This window comes from Nanorana parkeri, unplaced genomic scaffold, assembly GCF_000935625.1.
Source record: "Nanorana parkeri isolate BGI_ZX_2015 unplaced genomic scaffold, ASM93562v1 scaffold606, whole genome shotgun sequence".
NCBI classification, from domain to species: domain Eukaryota; kingdom Metazoa; phylum Chordata; class Amphibia; order Anura; family Dicroglossidae; genus Nanorana; species Nanorana parkeri.
This window is the reverse complement of record NW_017306874.1, coordinates 40305-49593: the sequence shown is the minus strand read 5'-3', so window position 1 is coordinate 49593 and position 9289 is coordinate 40305.

Sequence of the window (9289 nt, the reverse complement as noted above, 5' to 3'; positions counted from 1 at the left end):
CGCTCTGCAACAGTTGTTTGTCCCTGTCCCCCTCCTCTCGGGTGTGGATGCACATGGTCAATCGCCATGCCCAGCAATTCGTGTATGTGGTATTGTCTGAAAAGTGGGCTGCTACCGGTTTGTTTCAATCGATCAATTGCTTCACCCTTTGCAGATTTACTGATGGCATTGCATATATCGCTGCTGTGTTTTTGAAACCTCTGTTTAAATGGCCCAATAGTTTTGCCAATGTATAAATGTGCGCACAGACATTTCAATAGGTAAACACCGTATTCTGTGTTACAATTGTAATATTCCCGTATTTTATACTTCTTGCTATCAGGGGGTGAAGGAAATGATCACCCCTGATGAGTGAATTGCACACGTTACAAATGTGGCATCTAAAAAAGATGTTTTTTTTAGAGAGGACGAACTGAGTTTTGGCATATTTGTTCTAGGATCTGCCTGTACCAAAATATCTTTGAGTGTTTTATGTTCTTTTATGTACTATGTGGGGTCTTCCTTTAACATGGGAAGAGATGGTTTTGTCCGCATGGAGAATATTAGAATTCTTTACAACTGCATTATGGACACATTTCGATGTGGTGGTGTATGTCTGGAAGAAGGCGATTCTTTCTGTGTTTTCTTGTGGTGTGTTTTGTTCATGGCATGTGATAGCCCATGATAGTCCTGATTCTATAATCTCAGGGGGATACCCCCTTTGGAGGAATTTATTGTATGTGTTCAATCTGTTGAGAAGATGTGTGGGTATCTGAGCAGAAGCAAATTACTAGCACGAATTGAGTGATTGGTAAACTGTTCAGCAATTGTGGGGCATGAGCACTTTGATAATGATGTAATGTATTTCTATCCGTGGGTTTTGTATATATTGATGTGGAAACTTTGTGATCTATAATAGTAACTATAACATCTAAAAAGGATATCTTCAGTATTCAGTATACACGTATAGAGAGAAGAGATGTCCATAGTTGCTAATCTCCAATTCTCATGAAAGACCTCAATTGATCAAAGTCTTTCCAAGAATCGTGCCTGAGGAAGGGACCTCGAAACAATGCAATGTGACAAGATGTGTGTACATCAATAAAATGATCACTTTCTGAAGATTTGACCCACGGTGTGTTGTTGATATATTTTACTACTAGGTTCCTGAACCTGCCCCGCTGAAAAATAGTCTGTGCATTAGCTCTGGAGTTCTTAGCACCAGGAACATCACTGTCTGTATAATACAGTTGAGATGCAGATATTCCAATAGTTAAAGTGGCACTAAACTTTGAAGTTAAATATTAAAAATGCATTTAAGTACCTTAACTACTAACAGAAAATGTATCTTATTTGTGCATCACTCAGCTGTAGATCATCAAATCATCTCTGATGATCATCACTCATGCTAATACTGTCTTTCCTTCTGGAGGGTGGCTACTTTTGTTCTCCATGGTCCTGTGTGTGTTGTAAAGTAGCCACCGCTCCAAACTTGCTCCGATGATAGACTACAATCTCAATACAAATTAGTAAACTAAACCTGAGAGTGTAGTCTACCATGGGAATGAGCTTGGAGTGCTGGCTACTTTACAACACACACAGGGACCATGGGGAACAAAAGTAGCCTCCCTCCAGAAGGAAGGACAGTGTCAGCATGAATTATGATCATCAGAGGATCTACAGCTGAGTGATACACAAATAAGATACTTTTTTGTTAAGAGTTACTACTACAATTGGGAACATATCCAAAAGAGCTATGTTGTCGGGGTGCAGTTCGGCACACAGGGAGGAGAGGGGAGGATTTAGGGGCAGAGGGGGGATGGTGGAGTTGAGATATAACTCTTAACTGTCCTAAAATTAGCCCTCTAACCTTTGTATGTAGCCTGTCTGTGTCTAACTTATCAATAAATATATAAATATGTGGTAAATGAAAGAAACAATAGTTTATTTTAGAGAGTCATTTGTTTTAACAAAGCTTTCACTTTCCATTCTTCACTCTGAGTTGTTTTTGGTTTTCCCAGCATGTTGTGTATTACTTCTTCTATTGCCCCACCAGTAAACACAATGACCAGTTATGAAGTAGACTTTTTTTTCAGAGCAAACAATGGTGCAAAAGAAACTAATGCTCATACTTGCCAATCTGCATTCATTTAAAGGCTTAAATGCAATTTGTGTTTTCATAACAGAGCTCACTCTGTGGTATGCAGTTTCCATTTAAAGGTAAATATTACCCAGTTCTAGGAACTTTTATATAGCAAGCCCATCCCTGGCTCCCATGTCTGTAGAAAGGGCCATTAATGATTCTAGTTTTTTTTATATATAGTCAGCTAAACTGGGTATAAATGTCCCCACTCCAGAAAAATAACACATTGGTCATGGTTTGTAAATATGCATGCCTTGACATAAAGGTTTATGGAAGTTTATATGAAGCTCAACTCCAGTAAAACAATTAAAAGCACAACTGAAATCCAAGTGTGAGAAAAACCTGCACGCACCTGGAATGGGGGCCTTGGTCCTGTGCTCAGAACAGTAGGCAAACATACATTAGTGTGCAGTTGCGCACGAACTTGCACGTGCATGGATTTGTGTGGAGGCACACAGATATTAGCGTAGGCGTGCATTAATGGGGAGGCCTATATGGGCACAAATTGCTGGTTTTCAGCTAGTTCCTTGCTACCAGTGACCTGACTTCTTGCTTGCGACCTTAACCTTCCCTTTAGATCTTCACCTGCCTGTTGTGACCTCTGCTTTTTTTCTGGATTCTGCCTCTTCCTTTTGCCCTGTGCTGCTCTGAGCCACTGTTACTGACCTCAGCTTGTGACCCCCAACCCTGCTCCTGGTTTTCAATCTGGTACTTCACTACCCGACTGGTTCGACCCCGGCTTGTGACCTCGACTTTGCTTCTGATTCCTGTTTTGGCTTTTTGCTGCCTGGCTGTCACCCGACTCCATTTGTGGAACCTGGTACCTGAACTCCATGCAGAATCCTTTTTCTACACCGACACTCATGCCAGTCTACGTCCCTACATTTCCTGTCCCCACATCCAGGGGTGTAGGATGAGAGGTGCAAGAAAAGCCCCTTCATCAGCTCGGTCTCAACCTAAGGCATATGTCACCAAGGGATCTGTTTTTTCACTGCCAAAGGATTTGTATTTCTGTCCATCCCATTCTCCGATTTACCCAGCCAGACAGCAGAGCCATCAGGACTTGACCTGACTTTTCTCTACTGAAGTTAGGCAATAGCGATGAGCAAATCCTTATTGGTATGCTCTGGTGTTAATGCTCGCAGCAATTGAATTGAAATGTAAAATGAAAAATGTATTTTGTGGCATCTGCAGCGGTTAGTTGCCTAATCCAGGCCGTATTTATTTTGATGAGTCAGTCAGTCCAAGCTGTCTTGGGACAGGTGGATTTTCTTCTCTGTGACAACGCCTCCTGCTGCATTAAAGGCCTTTTTGGATCTCACACATGTAGCTGGGTAGGCCGTTACTTTCGAAGCATATTAAGCTAACTCGATCCAGTGGTCCATTCTAAACTCCCAGTAGTACATGTGATCCTCCTTGCCTTTTAGCATTTCAGTATTTGTCCTGTGTATGACCAATATAGCCAGTAATTATGAGGTTTAAAAGCTTCTTATGATTGATGTCTGTAGCTGGGTCTACCCGCTGCAGCTTTCAAAACCTACACAATGTCACACTTAAGCTGGGTATATACGGATCGAATTTCAATTCATGGGTAGCACTATCTTGTAGAAAAAGATCGATCGGTACATTGATCTTTGTCAAAGGAACATGTTGGAAAATTTCCTGCTGAACAGTGCTTGCAGCCAACCAGCAGAAAGCACTGTTTGGGTATTCTGACCGCTGTCAGAGTACAAAAGGCATAGCAGGAGAATCGTCCTTCCACGCGGTTTGCTTTAATGGAGGAATCTTTCAGATTTTTTTTTCAGCCTTGTAGGCTGAACAAATATAATCTGTTTGTGTGTACCCAACTTAAGGCTACTGCTCCTTGAGGGGATATCAGCAGCAATGAGTATGTTCTCTACTACGTAAAACAAGCCACTGGGCAGGTGGGGGAAATCATTATTTTAGTGGTGTTGTAGTAACTGGTTAATTACATCACCCAGTGATACCCACCAGATTGTTTCCTATAATGTGTAGTCGAACAAACAAATATTTTCCGGAACTTCCATCGGGACTAAGACACCACAGCCCTAGATTCAAATACATCTAACAACAAAACAATGGGGCTTTAAAAGTGTATATTAGAGAATGTGGGATAACATGGCTAAACTTACTGACACAAGATAGTGGGTATTCATATGTATAAAAAATGTAAATTCCATAGTCTCAATATAGTTAAAAATATTTCATATGATCTACAAAGTTACAAAAATAGAGAGATTTAAAAATAGGAATAAATAAATAAACCTCCCTGGACTCCGTGCCAATACATGATATACATAATTACAATATATTCCATAATTTAGGTCCTGCATTTCATAGGCAATATCTTTATATAATCTCATGGCAAACATGTTAATCATTATTTCATCTGTGACTGCACTAGTCCAGCCTTCTACGCGTTTCACGGAAGCTTTATCAGGAAGTTTTTTGGAGGTAGCCATCTTTGACATTTCTTTGTAGATATATGAGTCCACAACTCTGAAACAACTCATCTTTGAAAATTAGGTAATGGATGAGTCGAGTCCTTTACTCTCCCAAAATATAATGTGGGGCAGTATCATCAACTCCGCTGAGAGGAGGACATTCTCTGCACTGTCCCAGCTCTGGTTTGCTGCTATCAAGGAAGACATCTCATCCTATTAGCAAATGGGTATGTAGCCCCTATTGAGTTGCTATAGGATTGAATGTGTTCTGCCTAAAAATAGTTAATTGTTGCTGTGCAGTCTGTGAGATGCAGAGACTTGTGGTAATTGCAGTGCAAAGCCAGGAAGAGACTTTGCTGTAGGGAACTGCTAAAACTACCATCCCCAAGAGGCTTTGCAGTCAGCAGGAGGAGTGAGCTAGGCTGGAGTTACTTAGCGCACTAAGTCCGGGGAGACCCAGCAGGCTGTTCAGATCAGTGCGTGTTGCTGATAGTCATAAAGGGAGCTGTATACCCTGTGCCGATCAACCAAGTACAGTGTGAACAGCTTAAAACAGACCCGGAGGGAGACTTGCTGGTCTGCTGTGTTTAGTGCTTTTCTGAACGATCGTTTCAGCGGGACGCAGTTTGATCCTGTACAGCGGGGTTATTGCGGCCTGGACGACCATTCATATCCTGTGACTGGGAGACATGCTAAGACATCGCAATCCATGCCCTGCTGAGTGATATCCAGAGCGTTGATCAGTGACCAGAACCTGAGTTCTCTGCATGGCAACGGCAGTGAAAACTGAAGGGAGGTCGGCTGGAAAGGAAGGGGACGTCCGCCTCTTGCTGACTGACTCAAGAGCTGCTGAACAAGCCCAGGATTTGGTAAGAGGCCTTTGGCCATCTGTATTCATCATAATCAACTACTTCAACACAGTATGGGTCCCAACAATGGCTAGCATAGACTATGGCTACTTGCCAGTAGTATAGAGAACTGGGGAATATTTGGAACTGAGACATTAGCAACCCAGTCTCTGAAGTCAGAGATAACTATTTAGACAGCTCATTACTGTATATTTCAGCTAAATAGATAGTCACGGCTACAGAGTGTCTGAATACCAGAAGGACATTGTTGAATGCTGTTTTTCTTTGCTATTATATTTCTTTCATTTGTTGGTAATTATACTATAGCATTTACTTAGTAAAACCCCACAAAGTGTGTTGCTGTGCTGCGGATCCTGTATGAGTGGTAGATCCTAGCTTGGGGGACAGAGGAACCCGAGTTATTTTCAGCGGCTCCTTCAGGAGTAAGCACTACATTTGGGGGCTCGTCCGGGGACATCTTCTGGTCCTTTTCACAGGATAATATTATACACTAGCCAAGTCAGTCACATGGATCCAGACACAGCAACTAAGTGGTGTGAAGAACTAAATAGTGTGTTGTAATAGACATAGCTACAATGACAAGTGGACAGAGAAACAGATCTGTCAAGCAGTAATAACACTAGCACCTGATCAGAAAGTGTTTGTGATAGTTACAGAAATGGATCAAGAAACCTCACACCTATGCATTGTTAGAGTAGAAGAAAGGAATTCCAGATTGCTTCCAAGGGGATAGCATTCAGTTAACTGCTGAAACCAGAGCACAGCTATTCTCTCCAAATGCCCGAGCAATCAATTCAGAGAGACCAAGTTAAACAATGCCAGACACAAGTGAAGTAACTACAAGCCCTATGTCAGTTACAATCTGTTTACCAGCTTCTTTTTCATGGACATAAGAAAACTGGCAGAGAATTCTGTCAAAAAAAACCTTCACTTCCTGCCCATTGTAAGTACAGAAAGCTACAGTTCTACTCAAGGGAGATAACTGTCCCATCTGGAGAATAGGATTGTGAGACCTGGGTAGCTCAAACTTCTCAAGCACTAGGAGAGTGGAACATCCTTGTGGTTTAACCCCACAGAACCATGTTGGGACCCTACCCTGGTGGGCTCTTTGGGATTTGACCAGGGCTCTGTGGGGTCTAACCAGCTTGGTTAGACCCCACAGAGCCTGGCGAGACCCCACAGAGCCCTAGTGAGACCCCACAGAGCCCTGATTAAATCAGGGCTTTGTAGGGTCTCCCCACGGCTCTGTGGGGTTTCACCAAGACTGGTGAGACCCCCACAGAGCCCTGCTGAGACCCCCACAAGGCCCTAGTTTAACCAGGGCTCTTTGGGGTCTCACCAGGGCACTGAGGGGTCTAACCGAACTGGTGAAACCGCACAGAGCCCTGGTAAAACCCTACAGAGCCCTAATTTATTCAGGGCTCTGTGGGGTCTCACCAGGGCTCTGCGGGGTCTCACCAGCCTGGTTAAACCCCACAGAGCCCTGGTAAGACTCCACAGGCCTGAGTGGGGCCTCATGTTTAGGTTTTGCCTAAGGCCTCGCAAACTCTAGAGCCGCCTCTGCCTGAGGTACAGAGGAAACAGAGAATAACTGAGTCTAAAGCTAGGAAAACAAGACTGCACAGCTCTAGATTATACTAAAATGCAGCATGCTGTATTTGGCAGGGTGGACAAGCTTTCAGATCCAATGTATATGGTTGAACATACCTACCAGTACAGAGATGAAAAACTGTCTGATTATGTGGTACGAGCGAACAAGGTACTCCATTAGATCATCCCAGTGGCGTAACAACCGGGGGTGCAGCAGGGGCGCGGGCACCGGGCGAAAAGTGAAGGGGGGGCGCCGGACGAAAATGGCACTTTCGGCTAAATGCCGAAAGTGACATTTTCCTGCCGTTTTGTCGGCGCGGCCGTGATTCCTTTCATCCCCGCTGGGACACAGAGCAGTGCCCAGCGGGGATGAAAGGAATCAGAGAGAAAATGACAGCCGGCCGAGCTCTGCGGGACGAGCGCTGTGAGCGGCCGGTGTCTTTCCTCCCACACCGCTCGGCCGCCTATCACAGTGCAGCAGAGCGGTGTGGGGGCGGAGACAGCCAGCGCTGTCACAGGAGGCTGGGCTCTCCTCTTGCAGCCTCCTATGACAGTGTGTGTCAGAGAGGAGAACGGGTACAAGCACTCAGTGATCAGTGATCGCTGAGTGTTTGTACATAATTGAGGACCTGGTATGTATACTATATCCTCAATTATGAATGAATGGGAGTGATCTATATCCCCTCCTGTTCATTCATAATTGTAGTTATAGTAAACATACCATGTTATCAATGAACAGGAACACTCATAAAGGATTCCTGTTCATTGATAACAGGGGACACAGAAAAAGAGATTGAGGACTCTGTGTCCTCAATCTCTTTTTCTATTTTTAAAGGGAAATATCAGGGGTCTGTTTAGACCCCCAATATTTCCCCGAAGCCCCTAAAAGTAAAGTAAAAAATAAAAATATTTAATAAAAAATTAATTAATAAATAAAAATTGATTTAAAAAAATGAAAAAGTTTCAAAAAAAATAAAATATTAAAATTTGAAAAATTAAAATAAAAACATGTGTGTGTGGGGGGGGGGAGGTGCAGGGTACAGTTCCAGTGGTTGTTTATATAATGGGGGGGGGGCGAAAAAAAATTTCTGCCCCGGGCGCCCAGAACTCTGGTTACGCCACTGGATCATCCTAAAGAAGGGAATTGACCCATAGACGGCTGGTAAGGTTCGAATGGATCAAATTCTACATGTAGCCTGGCCGAATCGCCCTATTGTTTTAAAGTTGCTCCTAAAGGGTACTAGAGAAATACCCACTTACCCAGACTTAGTGAAAGATATTCTAGAAGAGGAAGCTATTTTAGAGGAAAAATATCAGCGCTAGGACACTACTGAGAAAGCTATTCAAAAGAAGGAAAATGTCTACCTGCATTCTCTGCAGTCAAGAGAGTATTTTTCGGATGAAGATGACTCTAAGTTCACTGATGAGTTGGAGATTAAATCAAGGAATCAGAATATAATGCAAACCCTACCTGATAGTTATCCAAGATGAAATCACTCAGTTGATGCAGAGTCAGTGTGAGCTATACAAAACTATCATGGAAATGCAAAAAATCCAGGAGGAGATGTGTCAAACAATTTTGAAACTGACAGAAACCCAGGTTGACAGGCAGAAATCTCTCACCGATATACCTCTTGACCTCTGACCTGAGGGAGAGAGATATTCCACCTTTATTAGGTAGAAGGTGTTATCGTTGTGGAGAAATTGTGCATCTTCAAGCACAGTGTCCAAGAAAGATGCCTCCTTCAAGTGCTGCTGAGGAAGCTTTAAAGACATTAGGGGAACTACGGCCTGCAGAGCTGTGAGGAAAACCCCAAAGGGCCTGGTGAAGAAGCCAACCAGGTGCCTAACTATCTCCGCTTGCTTCAATCTCCAAAATCAGAATGAACGACAGAAGAGACCCAAGTCTTTAGTCAAAGCCTCACCTGCCCCAACCAAAAGATCTCTTCCTTTGGTGTCTGGTTCATTGTCACGGGGAAGCAATGCACACCTTTCACCTTGGTGCCCATCAGGGACCTGGAAACTAATAGAAACAGTGACTCGCCTACTAAACAAGATAACCAGTTTCCCGTGTTTGCAAAAGCCTTGTTAGACTCTGGGGCCCAAGTTACCTTAATCTATCAAGATTTCTATGAGAAGCATTTGAAACACATCCCTCTGACAAAATTGGAAGGCCTTGAGATTTGGGGCACAGGAACTAGGAAACTCTCTTATGTTGGGTATCTTCAATTCAAATTGGAGTT